The 22630-nt window shown below is 47.8% G+C and overlaps 1 protein-coding gene across 1 annotated transcript in view; it reads right to left on the bottom strand.

Annotated features, from left to right (window-relative positions):
* The window catches only part of NEXMIF (neurite extension and migration factor), a 149073-nt gene that overhangs the window by 35432 nt on the left and 91011 nt on the right, over positions 1-22630 (bottom strand). Inside the window, 1 exon segment of the mRNA XM_079318946.1 lies at positions 10440-10574. The gene's annotated coding sequence lies outside the window, so the exon portion shown is untranslated.

Genomic DNA, 22630 nt, shown 5'->3' with positions numbered 1-22630 from the left:
AGGCCAATTATTTGTTAGGAGGAGAATTTCCAGAAAGTTGTGCTCGACTTCCAGCCTTGATCTCAGATCTCAGCACGTGAGGAGCTCTCAGTGCAGCCTTACAAATGATGAACTCTGCCAAGCCCACATTAATACCTAACCCTCATGCTCAGGAAATTATATATTCTACTCAAATTGAATAGTTTTTTTCTTTTTTTTTTTTTTTTGGCCAAAGTAATAGACACAATTTTGCTACTTAATCCTCTCCTATTGTCTCAAGCTCACTCAAATTACAGCCATTTGAACTGTGATCTGAGCTCCCCTGTGCTTCAGCAACTAATTAGACCAAGGACAGTCAAACTTCCCAACTTCCTGAATACTAAATTCCTTGTCTGGAAGGAGGGAAGAGCAGAAGGAGGTCCCAAGGGGTGGTGGCTCCAGGGACATCCCAGTGCCTCCCTGTCACCTCCAAGGCAAGGGAACAACCACCAGGAGCTGACCAAAAAATCACTACTGAGTGGAAGAGACTATTAATTTTTTTTTCTCGATTTTCTTGGAAAGAAATGTTCTGTTCCATCTAAAAAAACAAAGAAAAAAAGAAAAATAGAGGAAAACCTGAGAAAGAGCCTAAAAACTTTGTTCTTTGAGGCACTTGTCCCAGAAAGGGAGATTCTGGTTTATAATCTCATTTTGGGGTGGCATTCAGGCTCCAGATTTCCACACAGATGTAAAATAAGAGTTTGAGGATGAGAAGAAAGGCAGGGACTACAACATGTTGGCAGCAGCACCTCACCTCCAGCTCCAAGCTGGCCCCAGAGCAGAGCAAACCAAGGATTTCCTACAGAAGGTTCATTGCTGAGCCTGGTCTGAGCCTGAGACAGGCATCAGCAGCACAGCCACCTCCTGCCTGACAGGACAACAGGGATGACAACACCTAAGCAGAAGCTGAAATTGCTGTCTGCACTTGCAAGTGGCCCTGTCTGAACTAAAATGTGCAAATAAATTTGCACTGCTGGTGTTGGGTTCTCTAGGTGAGCTTCAGGGCTGTCAGTAAGACTCCCAGAATTGCTTGGGTTGGCAGAGACCTTAAAGAGCAGCTTATTCCATCCCCCTGCCATGGGCAGGGACACTTTCCCCATCCCAGGCTGCTCCAAGCCCATCCAGCCTGGCCTTGGGCACTGCCAGGGATCCAGGGGCAGCCACAGCTGCTCTGTGCCAGCCATTAACCACATTCATTTCATAGAATCATGATTACATACCCAAAGAAGAAGCCTGTACAGATGTCATGACACAGAAAGAGCAGCAGCATCATGTTTGTCACCAAGAGACAAGGCTGGAGGAGTGACAGCAGGCAGAGGGGCACAGGGTGAGGTTCACAATGCCACATGTGCCTGCTGTCCCTCCCCACCTGCAACAAGATGTTAGAGAAGAGCTCAGGGAGGAAAATATCCCTGCAGAAGCTTGTTCAAACTGCTGCTGGTGTAACACAAAGAAAACTCTCAAGTGCTGGGAGGGCCCAGCCAGGATATTGCCCAGGATGTGCAAGGAATGTTCCAAAGGCAGAGACTGCAGGACCAAGAGCCCCTGGGCAAGGGCAGGAAGGAGGAACCCAGGAGAAGGCTGAATTCAGGCAGATTTCCACAAGGATTTGCAAAGTGGCTGAGAGGACTGAGGCTTAGCTGGGTCCTAGAGAGATATCACATGGGGCTGGGCCCTGCACCATGGGGATGCTCTGGGATGGGTCACCCCAAAAGGAAGATCCAGGCAAGTCCCACCCCAAGCCAGCAGCACCAAGGAACAGAGAGCTGTTTCATCTCCCTTCTCCATCCTTAGAGCTCCCACTGCCTGCAGATGATCTTACACAAGATGGATGGATCCTGATATAGCAGCACTCGAGATAAATGCTGCTGCAGAAGGGCTCTTGGGAGATATCTGGAGTGGAGTTTGGAGTTTGGATGGTGACTGAGGAACAATGGAACTTCACCAGCTGCTGGGAGGAGCACTGTGCCACCTTTTGTACAAACACACCTTTCTGGGGTGACACTTAGTTAAAACTACCTGCAGAACCATTTCTTATTTCCAAGCCTTCTTCCCACAGCCCTTCCAAAAAGCTTTTTGGATGTGTCTGATACAGAGTTCCTGTGTCACTGGCTCAGAGTGCTCCTGCAGGTGAGCACATTTCTCCCTGCAATCCCCAGGAGCTTTGGAGGGATGTGCTCCAAAATCCTGGGCATCATCACCATCCTGCTGTAGACCTGCTGTACCCCAGTTAAACACCCCCAAAAAACCACACAAACACACACTTAAAATTAAAATCTTGCCCCACCCCTTGGCCAGGTGAAATCACATGAAAGCTCCAGCTCTGGCTGGCACAGTGGCCAGGATGAGGAAGGGGAGGGAATGTTTATGAAATGCTTTTAAGCAATTCAATTTTAAAGCAATTTGTGCACAGCAGCAGAGGCAGCTCTGACTGCAGCAAACAGGGAGCAGCCTGGATCAATGGCAGAGGGGAGGTGGGGCAGGAAAGCAGGAGCAGCTGACTGTGGCATTGAGGCTAATGGCTTTGGAGCAATTTATTCCATGAGAAACACAGCTCAGAGCCACACGGGGTCTGTGCTGGGAGGGACAGTCCCAACTCCAGGGAGGATCAATAACTCCAGTTATTGGAGTTATTAGTCCAAACACTCCAGCAAAAGCAGGAAACTTTTCCTCTTACAAGAATAAATAAATGGCAATTAATGGATCCAATCAGGATCTGCAAAACCCAAAAATTCTGCTGAAGAAAAGCCACACCCAGCAAGGTAAAAGGTGAAAAATATTCCAGCATCCCTCCTGGGACAGCCACTCTCACAGCCACACCCTGGCCCTGCCACCTCACCCCAAACACAACCCTGCTGCCAGAAATGGGAAAACCCACAAAAAACTTCCAAGCCCTTCCCCAGCTTGGTGCTCAGCAGCAAAGCTCCACCTGGAGACACATTCCCCCTCTCCCCCAGGGGCTGCATCCAGGCTTTGGATGAATATTCCAGGATGGTGAGAGCTGCTTTGGGGGTAGAACAAAGGGAAATGACTTCCTGGCCCCTGCTTTTGACAAATGAGGGGAGGAATTGCCTCTGATGGCTCTGTGTGCCCTGCCATGCAGGATCAGCAGCTCTGGATCTCTGCACCAGCAGAATTTGCTGGGAATTGCTGCTGCTGGTGTTTGCAGCCCAAGGATAATGTGCTGCTCTTTCCACATCCCACCATCTCCATGCCCAAGCACATATGGTCTGGCTAAATAAGAAGCCTTGGAAAGGCTGTCAACAAGACTAGAGGAAGGTGGGCATCTGTGCAGAAACATATGCATGTCCCAGCACTGCACTGTGAGCTCAGAGAGGATGCCCAGAATCCCACCAAAGCAGAACTGGACCAGGGACACTGTTGCTGCCACTTCCCTTTGTGCTGTGGGATTGCAAATCCATCACTGTGCTTCCAAGGAGCCTCCTGCCAGGATATCTGAGATGTTCCCTGCTCTGCTCCAGCATTTCAGGGCATTGCTGCTCCAGCCCTTGTTTACAGACCCACTTAAGTGTTTGTTTCAAAGTCTTGGGTGTTTGCCCTATGTTCATCTGTAAAAATCTCCCCCATGGTACTAAAGGCAGTGGAATAATCTACTATTTCAACCAGCACTCCTCAGAGAATTCTGCAGTTGAAAAAAAAAAAAGAAGAAGAAAAAGGGGAAAAAAACCTGGTTGAATTTGATTAAACCTTTGGAACCTCTCCAATATTTCCAGTTATTCCATCTGTAGAAACACTCTACTGGCACTTGGCACATTCAGAGCCTTAACTGCCTTCTAAATCAGCAGCAGTTCTGCCTAACAATTTGGCATTTGCACAGTGCCTTGTAAATCACCCACCTTACATCTCTGGGTACGAGGACCAAACCCTCCAAAAATCCCATTACTGCCTCAGAGAAATTCTTCAGGAAGAAAATACCTTCTTATGGCCTTGTGTCTGGACAGAAAGAGGGGGGCACTGGGCACTGAGGCTCCTGGTGCTACTATGGCAGTAAAATGAAACCCAACATAGCCAGCTGCTTGCTGCACTGCTATCAGAGCTCCTTCTCCCTTTCTGACCTTTCTAGAACTCTCCAAAAGGTGTTCACCTGCACCAAACCCATCCAGGATCTAAGGCTGATGCAAGGGGAAGGTGTTGGTGTCCTGCTGCTCCTGGAAGGAACAATTACATTTCCATCAGCCAGGATTTGTTTGGTTGGTTGGTTGTTGGGGTTTGTTTTTCTTCTTGGAAGTCAGGACCAGGCTCAGAAGGGCTGAAGCTCCAAATCAAGGCACAAAGCAGCAGGAAAGCACTCAGCAATATCAGCAGTGATTTGTGCATTTCTTGCAAACAAAGAGCAGAGAAGGTTGGTGCTGCTGCCTCCCTGCTTCCACCTCTTTTGTCTTCCCAAAACCTCCCCTTCCCAAACTGCTGCTGCCTCCAAGCCCTTCTGAAAAACCCTGTTCCCTTATCTTTATCCACACCTGTCCCTCTTTTATGCCTCCCCATCCACCAAGTGTAAGAAAATCATCAGTTTAAGCACTGCCTTCCCCCTTGCCTGTGCCTCAGATGTTGTTTTCTGTGGGTCCTTCCAGCATGGATCTGGGCTCTGAAGTATACAGGGGAGAGAAAAAAACAAGGAAGAAGAGGACAAGTCAAAAAAGAAAAGATACACACACAGTTGACTCTCCTCCTGCTGCCCTGTGCTTCTAAAATCTCACTGATTTTCCAAGTGCTGTGAGCCTGCAGCATCAGAAGCCCAGGGTCACCTGAGGACTTTGAGATGGTCACTGGGCCATCAGGGTGACCACTTGGAACCTGCCAGCAGGACAGAGTGCAGGGCTTTGTGATTAAAAAGGGCTGGCCACCACAGCCAGGGCTGGGAGGGAATTTCTGACTTGCTTGGTAGGTGGAGATCCTCCTCTGGTCTTGTCCCACTATTGCTCCAACTGGGTTACTCATTAATATTATTTTGGAATTAGCAGCTTAATTGATGCTTCCCAGGCTAATATTTTTTAAAATTGCATTTTGTCCATCTTTTTGTATCCTTTGTCTTGTCCTGCTTGGTGTCTTTCTTCTTTTAACTCCAAAGAGGAATAATTTCCCTTCTTGGCTGCACTAAGAGACTTGCACCCACCCATTTTTAACCAGTTCATCCAGCAGAGCAAGGTCCCATCCTACACCCACCACATCTCAGCAGGATGCTGTGTCAATTCCATAAGCCTGGGGTTTGAGTTCCCCTGTTTACTGGGTTTAACTCTCCCTCTGCAAGGTGCTGGTGGGGACTGGGTGTCACTGGGACACCCAGGGATGCTGCTCACCCAGAGTGTCCCCAGCCAACACAAAAGTATCAGTGAAAATTTCTTCCCCAAGGCATCAAAAACTCAAAATTGTCAGCACAAACCTTAACTCTGGTGGGAAAAAAAAATCCTAATTGTTATTATTACCATTAAGTGAATAACATTTTGTTAGCAGCTAAAGAACAAGAGCAATTCACTTAATTTACAATCTTTTGCAGTAACTTCTTTACAAAATTATGGCCTAAGTTTTGCCCCACAAAAAAATTCAAAACCAGCTGGATGAGGTGCAGGGGCTCCAGCACTGCCCTGGCACAGGGGGCTGGAGCAGGAGGAAGGATCCTCACTGGGAGATTTGGAGAAGAGAGTGCTGAGAGTGGCCACTCAGCTCTGCAGCCACCCTGCACATGATGAAAATGTTCCTTCCCAGCCAAAACCCCTAAAAATAATAACTAAGCAGAGCTATGCCTGCAGCCAGCCATGCATATGAGATGACACTTCTCAACACGAGAGCAAAAGGGCAAATGAATCACATTACAGCCCATGAATAAAAACAGAGTCTTCATGCACAGCCACTTAATGATTCCATTCTGGATGCACCAGACAGTTTGGCCTCGTTTGCAGAGGTGCTGAGCATTCCCAAGTCTCACTCAGCTCCTGGGGACATGTGAAATTAAAAGCTCTCAGCAGCTGGCCTGGGCTAAAGATCTCCTATCTCAACCTGCTGCACCCAAAACCCATCCCTGGGAAGGTGGGATTAGGGGCTGCAGCTCTGTTTGAGCTGTGCTTTTATTTCATGCAAAGTGAAGAGGAACAAGCCCTGCCCATGGTGGTGCCCCTGGAGCAGAGTCCTGCACTGCCCAGGATGCTCCCATGGCACCAGGAATATTTTCCCAGCCTACCTTGGCTCATTCCCTGTGCTCAAGTGGGAGGGGATGGTGGCATGAGGCACCTGAAATGGAGAAAACAGCATTTCCAAACGACCAGGGGCTCAGGAGCTGTTATGGGAAAGCACATTATGGAGAGAGGGAATAAACCCAAATCCCACTGCTGTGGCATTACTGGGAAGGTTTTTCTGCACAGCACAGCACACAGGGAGAGTGGGAATCACCTCTACTCAGACCCTGCTCGGTGCTGAACACACCACCACCCCTTTCTCCCTAATCTGGGCATTTAAACCCAATCCTGCTCCCACTTTGTTTGGTAAGCCTTGCTATTTTCTCCTAAACATCCCCCTGCAAGGGTGGGATTTCCCCCAGCAGCTCCAATGTCACATCCCTGTCACATCCAACACACAGGCAGGGTGAGCTGCACCCCATTCTGGCCCCAGCCTTCCTGGGAGGGACTGAAAATCCTCCATACCTCCACTATTTTCCTACATCTGCTTGGAAAATACAGCCCAGGACAACCTCTCCCAAACAACATCAGTCCTCTGGCAAACAAAAGGAAGTCAAAGGCAAACCATTTATTGCCAAACCCTCTTCCTTCGTTGGAAAATACTGCTTAATTTTATCCCTCAGGCATCTATTATCTCATAGCCCATATTATTTTTCCAGCTATTACTGCTTAATTTTTCCCATCCAAAAAGTCCATACAGACACCAGCCAATTTCTGTCTTGGCATAATTGTTTAGGAGAAACAAGCAGCTGTTTCACTGGGGTCCTGAAAAATTGATGGGGAATCAATTCTTCTCCTTTCTCTGTCCACAAGAAATCTTGGAGGAAAGTCACATCCTTGCTTGGAGTCTCTGCCACCAGCATTGTCACCCTGCCAGGGGACACTCTCTGATCCCTACAGAGTTGGGGGATCCACCACACCCCTCATTTACCGCCCCACACTGTGGTGGAAATAAAGGTAGAAAAAATACATTTTCTTTTTTAATGTAACTTTAAATAAAAGCTGATTATTTTAATCAAAGCTTAAATCAAAAAAGTAAAACCTGTGGTTAATGGAATCTGCCAGACTGCTTCTGCTTCCCATTTCTGATAGAATTTGTTTTACCTCTTGTTGGTTTGGTGGATTTTTTTCTGTGGGGGCTCAAAGTATTTCACAAAATGCCAACACTGGCCATGCAGGTAAACACAGAATATTCTCCAGGCACAAAATCCATAACCTTTGTTTTATTGAGACTCTGGAAAAGTGATTATCAGCATCAGCTGGCACAGGAGGGACCAGCACACACCTGGCAGGGGTGGAGGTCTGCAGGGGAGCCCCCAGGAAAGCATCTCTGCTTCCCAGACTAGCAGGGGGCAGATAAAGGATGGCAAACAAGCTCAGAAACTCTCACCAAACAAAAAACCACAAAATTGCAAAATATTGTAAAGGCCCACAAGGAATGAGCAAGCTACTGGTGAATCTGTGAATGTCCAGGTGAGTCTGTGTGGGTGAGAGGGACAGAGAGCCAGGAGCCCTCTGGCCTGCTCTCCCTCCAGAATGGTCCTTGCAGGGCTGTGTCACAGAAAAATGCAATATCCTGAGCTGGAACAGACTAACATCATTGACTCCAACTCCTGGCCTTGCACAGGACACAGTCCTGTCCCCTGGAGCAGAAACAACCCTCCTGGAGTTCTGGCAGCCTTGGGACCATTCCCTGGGGGAAGAACCTTTCCTGATCTCCAAGCTAACCCTGCCCTGGCACAGCTCCAGCCATCCCCTGGGTGCTGTCCCTGGGACAGGGATGCATTTCAGCCTAATTCCAGTTTGGGTTGAACATTTGCTGAACCACTGCTGACACCCTTTTCCCTTCAGACACAGCTGTTTATGGTAGTGCTGAGATTTTGGGTGTGTCACAAAGCACTTGCACATCCAAGGGTTCCCTGGTGAGTGGGCAGGAAGGGATTTGTGATAATGGAGGGAATGGGAAAACATTTCTTAGTTATGGATTACGGAAAAACCTGGATGGGCTCGGCATGGGGCTACAGGACAGAGCATCCCCCACATCCTCCTTCATGTTAACACTTTATTGCTGCTCCTGAAAAAAAGGCATTTTCCTTTCTCATCATGGCTTTAGATGTCCAATTAAAAAAGCAGCTCCCAAGGCAATGGGAAGCATCAGAGCTTTGCTCCAGACTTGTCCAGTGGGTGTTCCCAGAGCAAACAGGAACTGCAAGGAAAGGCTGGATGGCAATGAGTCAGGGAGGCAGAAGGGTGTGAAAACAGGATGAATGGGAAGGCAATAAACCTGCAGTATTTCACCCTGGGACTCAGCTCCTGGACCACCTGCATCCACCAGCAGCAGCAGAGCCAGGGCTTTGCTCTCATCAGTGGCACTGGCACAGGAGGGGCTGTGGCCACGTGGCAGCATCACTGAGCCACGAGCTGTGGCAAGGACTCAACATCCACCACCTCCAGAACAAGGGGGAAACTCCAGCTTCCACCAGCACCTCACATGAGCCATGGGAGAAAATGATGGGGCAAACCCCAGAACCAGGAAAAAAGGCACTGATGGTCCCTGTCCTGCTCAGGGGCTCAGTCCAGCAAGGATGAAAAAGCCTCACCTGTCCTGGGTCTGACCTGCTTCAGGAAGAGGAACCTGAGAAATATGCTTAAAAAGGAAAAGTTGTTCCCTGCATAAAAAAATCTGGGAAACAATTTGAAGAATCAAATCAGAAAAAGGTCACCCCCAAAATTCCCAGAGTGCCTTCACCCCCCCCCCCCCATTTCTCCTGGAAGCACAAAGCATGGCAGATTCCTTTTGGGATCAAGATGGGAAACCTCCCCTCTCTCTTTCTCTACAAAGAAATTACAAAAACATCACCAAGAAACAGAGGATGGGAACCACCTCAGTGCTTTATTTCCTGGAGCTCCAGTCCATTTCAGAGTTCCTTCTTTTCCACAAGAATCTCGACAGGTTCCTGCACCTCCTGCCTTCACTGCCCACCTCTTGTTCCAGAGATCCAGCCACAATTTCACATGTGGCAAAACCAGCCATGCACCAGCTTTGCCTGCACATCATTGTGGCATTTCACAGAGAGCTGGCACCTCCCAAAACCCAGAGCTCTGCAGCCTCCTCAGTGACCTACAGCTTGGACACAGGCTGGGAACAAATCCCACCACCCTCTCCCCAAAAAGAAGCAAATTCCCTGTTAGAGCTGCAGCAAACTCAGGCAACCAGCAAGAAGAAAGCTTTTTAAAGAGATATAACCCAGGATTTCTGTGTTGAAACACACGCCACAGATGGTGGAGCAGACGAGGATTAATTCATGAATCATATTTCTTAAACGATACAATCTCTCTTTTCACTTCCATACTTTCCCTTTTTGACTCAAAAACAGGGATTTAAGATGCCCTTCCCAGATATGAATTTTGCATGAACAAACATTGCAGGGAAAAAAAAAAAACAACCAACAAACCCACAACAGCAATAAACCCAGATGTTTAAAGAGAAGTTCTAAAATGCAAGTGAAGGCACATCCTTGTCCATCTACACAAGAACATGTGTGGAAATACAATATATGCAAGCACAGAGCTGGGAATGGGGTGGGAAAACCAACTCCCCACCATTTGGAGCTCACTGATGCTTCAGCAGGCTTCTGAATTTCACAAAAGCTGATTTTCTATCTCCTCCTTCCCATCTCATTCACCACCCTCACAGCTAAAGGAAAGCCTGAAGGCAAACATTTCTGCCAGTCAGGTTGTGCCTCCTCCAGCCCCCTTTGGAAAATCCCAGCACAGGCAGTGCCAGGCTGCTCTCCAGGAAAAGCTCCTGGAGATCAGGGGCTGCAGAGAGCAGGAGCAAGGCAAAACATCCTGCCCCATGCACACAGGGGTTTGAAGTGGGGAGGAGAGAAGGAAATGACACGAGAGCTCTTCAGCAGCAGGAGGCTCCCACATCCCAGTTCTGTATCAGCTGGGAAGCTCCTCCAGACCAGCCAGAGCCACAGCAACCTGTGCAGAGCCTCTGCTTCCACCCAGGCAGGAGCAGAACCAGCAGAACACTCCAAACTGCCCCTCCCAGGCACTTCCTCACCTTCCTTTGATCAGCAAAGCAGCATTTAATTTCATTTTTTCCACTTTGCACACAGAGCAGCTGTGTGTGTGCTTAACAGCTTCTTTACACAGCCTTGCACTTCCTATTGTAGCTTTACACACAGAATAAGAGTGGGGGGGGGGGGAAAAATCACTTACCCTTCAATTATTTCAACCTTTCCCTGCTCTGTGCGTGACGTGGGCTTCTCTTTTGGTTACTATTTCCAGATTTGGTCTTTGGGTAGGTGAATGGAAGAGGAGAATGACAGGAGTTGTATTTGATGATGATGGAGACTGTAAAATAAAGAGAAGCATTTTCAGCACAGAGCAGTCCTCCCCTATATGTACAGATCAGATTATATTAAATTAAATTAGTGACACCTACATAAATGCTTCCTACTGTTTTTATGCACACATACAAATATCACAACTGTCAAGGAGAATGTGGCTGTCAGTGATACAGCAGGGGGGAAAAAAGAGCAATTTCTAAAATGGAAGGGGAAAAAAAGGGAAATCTAGGCTAACAACCAGCATTTGAGCAGCAGCAAAGGGGCTGCAGGAGGGCCAGGAGGCAGCTGGAGCTGCCATGGGAGCATGGAAAGGGCTGGAGCACAGCACAGCATGGAGGGAGCAGGGATAGAGAAACTGCAGCAACAGCCCTGACAAAATGCTCCTCTGCTTCCCCAAACACCACATAGCCTGTGAGGAGGTGAGGAAGGAGCTGAGAGCTTCAGGAAACACAATTCCCCCATCCCCTGGAAGGAGGGCAGGGCTCCTAGCACGGGAAGGAATTAATAACGTGGTCATGGTAGCAGCAAGCACCCCCCTAAAAACCAGATTAATCTCCCACCATCTGCTTTAATAGCAGAATTTTTGCTAAGTGGTTTTCCCCTACCCAGCCCCACATATCCATGTAAACAGACAAACAAACCATTTGGCTTCCTGCAGTCCTGGGGAACGCAGCTGCTCCGAGCAGGGCTCGCTGCCTCTGACACTGTGCCAGGCTTGAACTGCTGCCATCCCATCCACTCCCACCCCAGCCCCTGCCCTGCTCTTCTGCAGGCTCCTCAAGGCTTGGGCTACCCCCCAAAATCACTGCCCATTGAATAAGGCAGCCTGGGATTCTTAAAATATCATTTGGTTGTAGCTGAGGGATGAGAGGAATTGACTCCCATTGTATTTTCCTCATGGCAACTCTCCCATCCTCTGGATGCAACTGGCACCTCCAGCACCACGAGTCCAAACACCAAAAACACCCCCCCAAAAAAGCATATTTACAAAATCACTGCCAAGATGCCACTGCAGGCAGTGGAAAAAACCAACCCCCCGAGTCAAGGAGATTGTCTGCTTGGTTGGAAAAACACAAAGGTCACTGCAAGGAGTATATAAAAATACATGCTAACATTGAAGAGGTATAAACATAACACTAAATAACACTTTTTATACCCAGCTCAGCATTTAACACTTGCCCAGAGGCCTTTGATAAATCCCAGGTGCCTGAACAAAGCAAGGAAGCTTTTTCACTGCTATTTAGCAAAACAGGGAAAGTAAAGCACAAGAGAATAGAACTGTTCAAGACATCAAGGACCGAGTCAGAAAGAAACAGCCAGGTCTCCACATCCAGCTCTTCCATAGCCAAATGCCCTGCCAGGCTGCTGGATGGAAATAGAAATACTATTGTTAGCCCCAAGCCATGCAGACTCATTAACATTTATTTTAGTGCTATAAAATATATTTTTAAATACTTGAAGAAATAATCTGGAGGAAGTGCTAAAAGCTCGGAGGGTATTTTCAATATGTGCCAGCTTTTCCAGGGAGACTTGAGACCTCCTGGAAAGACAGGGACTGTCCTGGAGGCTGTGGGAGCATGAGGGGACCTCCAGGTACCCAGAACATGCAATTCCCTGCTCTTGCTTCTGCTCCCAGACTGTTCATTAAGAGGGAAATCTAAAAACTTTGTTAATTTGAATTACTCGTGGATAGCAGAATCCTCAAAGAATCATTTCCCACGTTTTTAATGTCTGAGGGTGTTTATATGTGAATAACACTTGGAAACAGAGGAACCTGATGCCTTGTGGGGTCACCTCCTTAGCAGCAGAAACTCTTCAGCAGGGACAAATCCTGCTGAGCACCTTCCACAGAGCACCCATCATTCATCCCAAAAGTTAATGGGACAAAGCACTGCAGAATTATCAGGAGCATCTCCCCATCCTTGTGAAGAGCAGCAGCCCCATGGATCCTCCAGCTCTCAGGAGAGGGGTGTGGGGTGGGTTGAGAGGAGCAGTGGTTATTCCAGAAGTACCCACAAACACATCCAGAGGTGTGGGAGAAGAGATTCACCAAAGAATGGGATCCAGAGGAGCACAGGGACACACACACAGTGCCCTGTTTCTGCCACACCCACATGCATCAAGCATATGGAGAATCCACTTTATCTTAAATAAACACTTCATAACACATCTCCTGCTCTCCATCTGACCCAGCCAGCCTTGGATTAAATAAAATAAAATAAATAAAATGGGAGGAACCAGGAATGGAGAAGAAACAGTTCTCTCCCTTCTCCTTGCCCAAATGTTATTGGAGATGTGTTTCACAGGCTCCCTGTGATTTTGGAAGGGGCTTTAAGCAGTGTCTTGGTGGGAGAAACAAAGGACCAAGACCATTTGTGCAGGTTCAGCCTGGATAAACACCTTCCCCAGCATCAAGAGGCCAGCGTGGCACAGCTGCCCGTGGCTGGCACAGCAGAGCTGGAGCAGCCAAAATTCCAAGGTTTCCCCCTGTGCTCTGGAGCTCAGAGGATGGCAGCCATTTGGGTGCCCCATCCTCAACAAAATCTGCACAAGCTGCTGAGTTCAGAGTCAAAAGAACATTTGCACTACAAGAAAACACACTGCAAACAACCCCTACCCAACTGTGGCTGCTGGGGCTCAGAGCACAGGGCATCCCCCAGCTGCTGTCACTGCAGCTCTGTGCTCAACCAGCACAGCCACACTTTGTGCTCTGCACAAATCACACCACACACCTGCAGAGCAGCTCTGCCCTCCCTGCACTGTTTTTCTCATGTTTTGATGCCCATTAAACCCCTTCCAGTTTAGCTGCTTTATTCCAGCTCCTCGCTGCACAAAATCGCCGGTGCCGAAGCTGAATAAATAATGGCAAAAGTTTCCCTGCAAAAACTCTGAGAGCTGTTATGTAAAGCAGGGAGGGGATCAGCAGATAGAGACAACTCAGAGGCAACCTGAGGGTTGGGATTCTGTGTCAGCTCGATACACAGGGGAAATAACCCTTTAATCCAGTGCAGTGTATTTCATTTACTGTAGTGTTATCCAGTTCGAAGATGTTATGAAAGGAATCCCTGGAGAGACTTAAGACTTCAAAACCAGCCTGAGTTTGAACTTAATTCCACTGTTGCAAAAGGCTGGAGCTGTGGAAGATGACCTTTTCCATACCTTGGATGCCAGGAGCCATCCTGCCTCATAATGTCACACCAAATTAGAATATTCTCCTTTTGTTTTACTCGGGATTTTGTTTTGTCTTTTCTTTTTAATTAAAAGCATCTGTCACTGTTAATGAAATGGGGGGGAAAGAGAAGACAAAATATCAGTAGCACACACACACACAAAAAAATTAAAGCTGGTGGTGTCCAGAGAGATGGAGAGAGTCAAAAAGTTGGGTAATTAACAGAGGAACTTTCACCTCCCTGTGAGATCATCACAGTGCTCCTTGCTGCTCATACCTGAACAAAACAAAGGGATGCTCCCCACACACATCCCCTAAATCCCACTGGCAGCAGGGCCTTGGGTGGTCTCTTCTCCAATAGGAAATGAGAGGGAAAAACACTTCTGAAGTGCAAATCCTGAAGTTGTTCAGGTCTTGCCAAGGTTATCCTGGATGAAAGTTTAGAAATACTTGAAAAAACCAAGCCACAAATCCATGTCAGTGGATCAGAAGCTGGTGGAACCCCAGGGATGAAGGTGTGTGGTCTCATCTTTCACCAGCTGCAGGAGCTTCACTACCCAGGGGGTATTTTTAAGGAACCCTGCAGGAATTCATTGAACAAGTCATGGAAATCCCAATTAAAGTTGTTCACTGCTGTTAACTGCCTCCATGGACTTTCCCATTTGGAGGTGAACCATAAAAGGCCAGTTTTCACTGGCTGCATCTTCCAAGTCAGACTGTGAGTGCAATTAAATGTAAATTTGTATTTTCCAAAAATAGGGTTCCCCCACAAAATACTAAATTAATTACAAAATGTATTCCTAATGTGAAATTATTTAGCCTGTTAAAGTGGTACAAACAGCTTTATTGGATCATTAATGGTTAGAAATGTTCAGTCAGCACAGTTGGAAAAAATGTAAACTAAATATGTCAAGGATACATTGCTTTCTCCCCTCACTATTTTTTAATGTCTTATTTCATGGTAGATAAGTGAAAAATCTTTTTACCTGACTTAGTAAGAGGCTCATTTACTCATGCAAATTTAAAACCAAGTGTCATAATACAATGAAATTATAAAAACATATCAAAAAGGAGTTAGTGAGTCACTAAATTTAGCTCCTAATGGAGTTCAAGCTGTCTTATACAGTTGAGTGTTAATGGGAAGAGCTCTGGTGGTCTGTAAACATCAGAGAATCAGAATCCAGGGATTCTGGAGAAGCCCTTTGGGTTTCCAGCTCTCCACACCTGAGGAAAACTCAGATTCTGATCCCAGCCAAGGTGAGGGATACGAAATAAGTAGATTTTAATTTATTTAACAGCATTAAATAAATTAAAATCCATCGCTGTGAGCTTTGCTAAGCCCCAGGTTCTGTGGAGCTGCATCCCAGGTTCCAGTACCAGACCTGGGGTGATCTGCAGGTGTGATCCTCAACATCCACAGGGAATTTCCTAATACACACAACATATTAGGGCTGATGTGGGAAAGCACTGACTTGGTGGGCAGGAAGAGACTGAGCAACAGGAGGGCTTGGAACCAACACATTCTGGGATCCTCTGACACCCCTGTCCATGGTTTGGGTCCCCAAACCCATCCCCATCCCAGAGGGGATGCAGGGAGGGTGTGACCTCAGCAAAACTGGGATTCTGCACACCAGCAAATGAAGAAATAAATAAGCCCAGTGCTTCCTGACCTGGCAGAAAATCATGAAAATAAGGCCCTGTAAGGAGAAGAGGCAAGGGAAGTGATGGGAAAACACCTTGCTGCATTAAGGGCTGTGTTCAAGGTTTGCAGCAGCATCTCCAGACAAGCCTACTGATATTCCTGAACCCTCATCGATCCACAGGTCAAACCAGGAAGGAAAAATCTCAGTTTTAGAAAATATCACTGGCTGAGATGCAATAAACCCACCCTGTCCCTATGTACACAGGTAAATAAAGAGATTTTCATGTGTAAGTGAAATTTGCCACAGAGCTTGGCTGTAACTATAAAACCCCTGACCTGTCCCTGTCTCTTAACACTCACAGGCTGAGACAAGGAATTAGGGAGATGTCCTACATAACTGCTGTAATTAATTTGTGAAATTTTGCACCTTTCTTGGAGACGTGACCCTCTGTGCTCCCTTGGATTGCCACCGCTCTCCATTTTATTTTTATCCCGAGTTCGATATGAATCAGGCTTTGCAAAAGACAAAACAACCCCACTGTAATCATCCAGCATGCCAATTAAACTAAAATATACCCTGGAAATTAAAATTAAATGCCATATCTATGAAAAGCAGCAGACAGCTTCCTCAGAAACAACAAAAAAATCCCCTATTATAGGAACTCGGCCGTGGCAGCCCAAAATCAGCTCCAAAGCTCTTCTATAACTTACTGCCATCCTTCACATCTGCATACTGGAGGTCTTCATCAAACTGGCTGTGTTTTTGCACGTTTATCATCAAGATTTATTGAAGTTGATTCCATAAATTTCATTGAGTTGTTCACTGCTGCTATTTGTTTCCAAGGCAACAAATGCACTTTGCCCAAGCTGTACAGTACATCACGATTGTTGAGGATTTGGGGGTCCCTGCCCCTGGTGCTGCACAGCACCAGCACCTCCCAATGCCAGCTTGGCAGTGCTGACTGTTAATAAATTTGGGGGGGGATTTCTGGGAAAAAAAAAAAAATCCCTATTAGGGGAGAAAAATGTCAAATGAAGCAGGCAGGGAGCAGGCTGCTGGAGAGAAGGTGGGATTTGTGCAAAGCCCCTGCTCCCATCTCATTTACACCTCGGAGGGCTGGAGGTTCAGAAATCCATTCACAGGTTCAGGAGGAGCTGGAAGGTTCTTGTTGCACGAAATAATGACAGCCAGTCGCCTTCTTGTCATCATTGTGGAGAAAGGGACAGCAGAATAGTGAGGGGAATGGAGAAGAGGAGGATTTACAAACACTGCACAAGCATGTCCCTGTCAGCAGCAGCCAGGAGCCAGAGCCTGTGGCACAGAGAACTCGCAGGCAATCTTGGAAAAGTTCAGCTTGGGATAAGAAAAAGCAAGCACCAAGTGAAAGGAAGCATTACTGCCCAATTGTATGTTGTTTGCAAAGTGGGATCAATGCTGTCCTGGCCCCATCAGGGCTGGAAAAGCTCAGGAGCATCTCTCCCTCTGCACCACAGGGCACAGTGCTAACCCACAGAGGATCACCAGGACATCTTGTAAATAAGTGCCAGTGACAGAGGCAAAATTCAAATGCAGCAGACCAAGGCAAAAACCAGGTTCTGTCCTGGAGACTCCTTTGGGAAAAGCCTCCCCCAAGAAGCCATTCCATCAGCATTTCTAAAAACAAAACCATCTTGGGCACAGCGATGATGTTTCAACAGGACACAGCATTTTCCCAAAGATAATAAAGATATTTTTGTTTATCTGCCATAAGCAAATATCCAGGACTGAAAGGAGGGGTGGCTGCCAAACTCAGCACACCAGTGCTGGCTGGTACAGACCGAACTGGAAACTTCATGGTGTGAGTCAGGGAAGCCTGAAAACCATTCAACTTCCAAACCCAGTCACTGGAGAGCCGTGTAGCTGCAGAGGAGACAGCCCCAATTATCCGGAGCACAGGAAGCTGCAATCCCTTCCCCTCCCTTTTTTTTTTTAAACAAAATTGCTCTTTGTTGAGTAGCACATTCCCTTGGATTCCCAGAGCGCTCAAAAAAGACAGCATCCCTGATGACAAAAGCCACTCGTTTTTCTGCTTTCAGCCTCAGAAACGTTAAAGGATTGTTTGCTTTCTAAGTGCAAGTCCAGATTTAAGAGGAATAAAGAATTTCTCTGGCAGGCTGGATCAATGATGCAGCAAGCCAAGCATGCGACCTCCCGCAGGGAGCCTGGGTCCAGCGCTCCTGGAAACAATAAAATAACCTCCCCGTGCTCCTGATCGACTGCACAGTGTGGCAAAGGGGGGAAACTCACTGCTGATCCCTGCTGCCAGGAGCCACCCCCTCCAGCCGCACGAACCCATGGCTTTCATTAACACTGCTGCCATCGGGCATCCCTCCCCTTTCCCCTGTCACACCGGCCCGTGGATCACCCTCTTCTTCCAGGAATGATGCTGGAAACAGACGGTCCTTGCTGAAGAACATCCCACGCTGAAAACATCGCAGGGAAGGATATTCTCCAGCCAGCAGCACAAAAGCAGGGAAGGGTATAAATAGTCTTTGAGGAGGGTGTATAAATAGCTGTAGGTAACATTTGTATGCTATAAAAACCCTTCATTTCTGGCCCAGCTTTGCAAGAGTGAGTTTCCTTCCGTGTCACTTTGCAGAGTGGCTTCCCCTTGCCCTGCAGTCTCAGCAGGGAGAGGGCAGAGACTGCTCTGAACCCACCACTGCACCCCTGGAAGAATGGCAGGAGTGAATTTCCCTTGCTGTTTAAAAGAGATCCTACCCTAACATGATGCCAAAAATTGGATATACTGGGTTAGATCCTTCTGCAGGCAGAGCGGGGTGGTGATTTTCACGTGCCTTCTTCCATAGAAAACCCAAGATGCCATGGCCACACACATCTCATGCTCTCCCTCCCCAAAACAAATCCTGCCTGCCCCTGAAGTGGGAATGGCTCCAGGCTGGGTGAGCACATGCTGGTGACAGTGGCACCTGCACACCATGCCACCCCTCTGCCTCCCTCCCACCCACCAGGGCCATTCTTACCAGCCAGCAGAGGATAAAAATGCTCTTTAAAAGGCCTTATTTTCCTCCCAGGCTATTTGCTGGCAGTGCAGCCTGTGGGTTCACACAGCCAAAGCAGTGTGAGCTAAGCTCAGCTGTCCCCCTCCCTTCCCAAAGATGCTCCAGCCCATCCCTCCTGACGAAACAGCGCCCTGGCACATCCACAGAGCCACATCCCACCTCTCATCCCTCCCAAAATCCCTGCTGAGGGCACAGAGAAGGCAGGCAGGGAGCAGCCCCCCTCCTGTGCTGCTCCCTGGGATGCAGGGCTGCAGAACAAGGCTCGGCAATGAGCGGCTCCCTGCTGAGTGCAGGTGCCTCCTTGGATTCCTGATTGCTTGTCAGCCTTCCCTGGGGGCTGGCACCGTGCCTGGGTCCAACTCTGCAGCCAGGGGGTCACCCCATGGAACAGCCACTCCTCCAGAGATGCTCTCAGAGCTCCTGCAGGATTGGGATGTGGCACAGGGAGGCTCAGCTGTACCCCAGTCACCCCGTGGAAGAGCCACTCCAGAGATGCCCTTGGATCTCCTGCAGGATGGGGATGTGGCACAGGGAGGCTCAACTGCCACCCCAGTCACCCCACAGAGGATGGGACATGTGGTCCCAAGTGCCTCTCCAGGGAGGACCAATGTGATGCCCCAGCCAAAACCTGGCACAACAGGAGAGCTGCAGAGTGCAGCTATTTAAAAAAATCCCTGTTGAATTTGTCCATTGATTCACTGAGGCCAAAGTGTTGACAGACATCCAGAGCAGCTCACAGCATCACCTCCCAGGCAGAGAAACCTGGGCCAGGACCCTGCTGTGTCCAGTTCCCACCAAACATTATCTCCTAAACCTCCAGGGGCAAAGCCCAGGAAGAAAAATCACTGGAGCAAAACCATCCAAGGGTATGGAGCAAAACCATCCAAAGGTGTGGAGCAGCACAAAAAGGTACAAGTGTCTGGACAAGCCTCTACAAAGCAAAAAAACCCAAAAAAACAACCAGCCTGTCAAATCTGCGGCTCCACTGGTAACAGCAGCTGTCCCAGTCCCATGTTCTTCAATAAAGCTGGGAAAGGATTCCACTGGAGCATCCCAGCATCCTCCAGATCAGCAGGTAGTTTGGCTTTTTCAAACTTTGCCCAAACCCTGTTTTAATTAATTTTGGGCAGAGGGTGTTTCCCCATCTGGTTTGATCCTCCAGCTGAAGCTCTCCCTGTGCTGAGTGTCTATACCAGCAGGGACTGTGTGTATGTGTGGGAGAATGAAGGACCTAATTCAGGGCTTTGGTGAGATGAAAGGAAAAACCTTAATTAAAATAAGTTTTAAAGCCCATCAAGATTTTTTTTTAATCTTATTCAGATTAGCAGCCATCCTAAAATTCCACTCAGACTCTAAAAGTGCTGCTTCCCTTCTGCCATTGCACAAAAAGCCCTTAAGACATCACACCAACCTCAGAAAACAGAAAAATGGGAGGAAAGCACATTTGACACTAACTAGAATTACACAGACTTCTCCAAGATTGCAAGTAATGTCCTTTATTTTGTAAAAAACTCCCTTTTGCCCAACCCAGCTCATGATGAGTGCTGCTGGGAGCACACCACTACTCACAGAGGGTCCAGCAGCTTTCCTTCTTCATGGAATCCTGGAATGGTTTGGGTGGGAAGGGACCTTGAAGATCATCCAGTCCCACCCTCTGCCATGGGCAGGGACACACATCCCAATATCAGGGTGTTCCAGCCCTGTCCAGCCTGGCCTGGGGCACTGCCAGGGATCCAGGGGCAGCCAGAGCTCTGTGCCAGGGCATCCCCACCCTCCCAGGGAGAAAAGGCTGGTTCACACAAGGGTTTGGATGATAAGGACACTCATTCCCTTGTGGATTCTCCAGAGCCAGCAAAACTGAGAGGAACAACTTGACTGAGCAACTCCAACCACCCAGCACAAGTTCTCATCTCAGCTTTGGGAGCTTTGTCTTAGGGCAAAAGCAGAGGTAGGGCATTTCTACTGATTTTTAAAGAAAAAATAAAAATCTCTGCATGTTCATAACACTCACAAGTGATCCTGACAGGGACAGAGCAATGAGTGATCAGCAGCACATGAGAAATGCAATTTAACATCACAATTCCCCAGTCCCTGACTCTGCTCCCACCACTGTTTGTGACCCCCAGGCATTCCCCAGCACCTCCAGGAAAGAATTTTTTCAGGAACATCTGCAGAGCTACAGCAACAGTTTCACACAAACATGTTTGACAAGGAGGAGTGGAGCACAGAGAGTCTCCCTGCCATAATTCCAATTAACAAAACTCTATCAAAGGTAACAAAAATCCTTTGTGCTCAGAGGTTTCTCCAGCAACACCAGTCCTGACCTTCCAGTCACCCAGCTGCCCTCCAGCCCCAGAGCACAGGAGGGGATTTGGATGCTTGCTGTGATGTACAGTATAAAACAGCATTTCCAGGCAAACCATTTGACAGATATTTGTTCTCAACTCCACAGCAGCCTGAGCCAGGGCATTTCCTGTATTGCATCCCAGGTACCATCAGTTTGATATTGAGTTTGCTTTAAGAAAAAGAAGAAACCAAATTGATTTCTTGGGAGGATAAACTCGCAGCTAAAGGGAAAAACTACAATTACACTTTTCAGCCATGAAAAGTAAATCAGATGGTGCTGAAATCCCAGCAGAAAACACAGATTAATTAAAGTCTGCACTTTCTAAATCTGTTATTCAACTAAACACAGCTGTTAAAAAAATGATGCCTTGCTGTAATTTCCATGTACATTCAAACCACTGAAATACTGCAAAAAACATTATTAAGTGTGTTCAGTGGCTGCTGGAGTCAAACAGAAAAAGAAAGCACACATATATCTTTAATTATGACAAGGAACTGCTTTCTTTAAAAGAAAAAAAATTTACTTGGGGAGCTCAGATGCTGCCTCCAGGGATGGGATGGAATTTATTGGGACCTTGAGGTGGAGCAAAGCAGCAGCAGGGTGGGAGCTCAGGGTGCTGCCTCCTCCTGCATCCCCAGCCCATGCCCATGGCACGTGGCATCCATCAGCCAGATCCCAGCTCTCCTTCTGCTGCAAACCCACTTGTACTTCCAAGTGCTTCTGGCCATCTGTCCATCACAGGCAGCACTTCCCAATTGCACTGATTTCATTAACCCCAATATATTTTAAGATCTTGCACAGATTAAATAAAACCAAACCCCAACCCCACCATCAGTTATTCTGCAGGGCCTCATCTGCAAACCCATCAAGGTGAGGAGAGGCTTGTGCTGACCCCTGGGGATACAGCTCTGCTTCCACATGGAGCCAGTTTATTCACCAGGAGAGAGTTACTGGTGCAGGGAGATCCTACAGGACACACATCCCAGTCCCCTGCCCATCCCAGCCCCTGGGGGCTCTGGCAGGGTGAGGAAGAGCACAGAGCTGGCAGCACAGCTGCACTGCCACCCTGGCAGCTGGGGACAACACCTCTAACAACACTTCCCTTCTTTTCCCTCTCCTTTCCCTCCAAATCACCATCAAGCTCAAACTGAGCTCTTTGGAGAAATTGGGGAATTGAGTGGGACCTCAAAGGGAATCTGCAATTCAGCCCTACCACAGCTGTGCCTCCCCTAAGGAGGAGAAATCAACACTTGAACCTCACCCCCTCTGCAAGGGGGAGAAGGCAGGGGATGTCTTCTAATGCCTCTGAAATCATTCCAGCTCAAAATGGAATTAGGATGATCTAATACAGTCATATATTAATATATATTAATGTTGGCAAGAGTTCCTTGCCTTAATACCAGCCCAGAAAGGCTCCCCTGCTGGCCCTGGCAAAGTGACAGCAGTGCCACCAAGGTGACAGCAGTGCCAGCAGGGTGACAGTGGTGCCACCAGGGTGACAGCAGTGCCACCAAGGCACACTCACAGGTATTGACACCTGGGGGGACTCAGCTGTGACCTGCAGAGGGAAACACCCAGCAGCTGCATTGCCAGTGGGACATCAGCCACCCTTGGTCATCCCACAGGACACCTGGAGCTGCTGGCACAGCAGGGAGGACAACCAGGCACCATCATCCCCAATGAGAACTTATTTGCATTTAACCTCAACAAAATTTACCATATTTTCATTCCCCTTCATTTCTTTTTGTTTTGGCTTTGGTTTCATTTTTGGTTTTTTGGGAGGTTTTTTAGAGGGTTTTTTTTTGTTGGGTTGTTTTTGTTTTTTTAAATGCAAAACTG

The sequence above is a fragment of the Erithacus rubecula genome (genome assembly GCF_903797595.1).
Source record: "Erithacus rubecula genome assembly, chromosome: 15".
Taxonomy (NCBI): domain Eukaryota; kingdom Metazoa; phylum Chordata; class Aves; order Passeriformes; family Muscicapidae; genus Erithacus; species Erithacus rubecula.
Note: the sequence above shows the minus strand (reverse complement) of the source record. Positions and strands in the feature narration are given on the sequence as shown.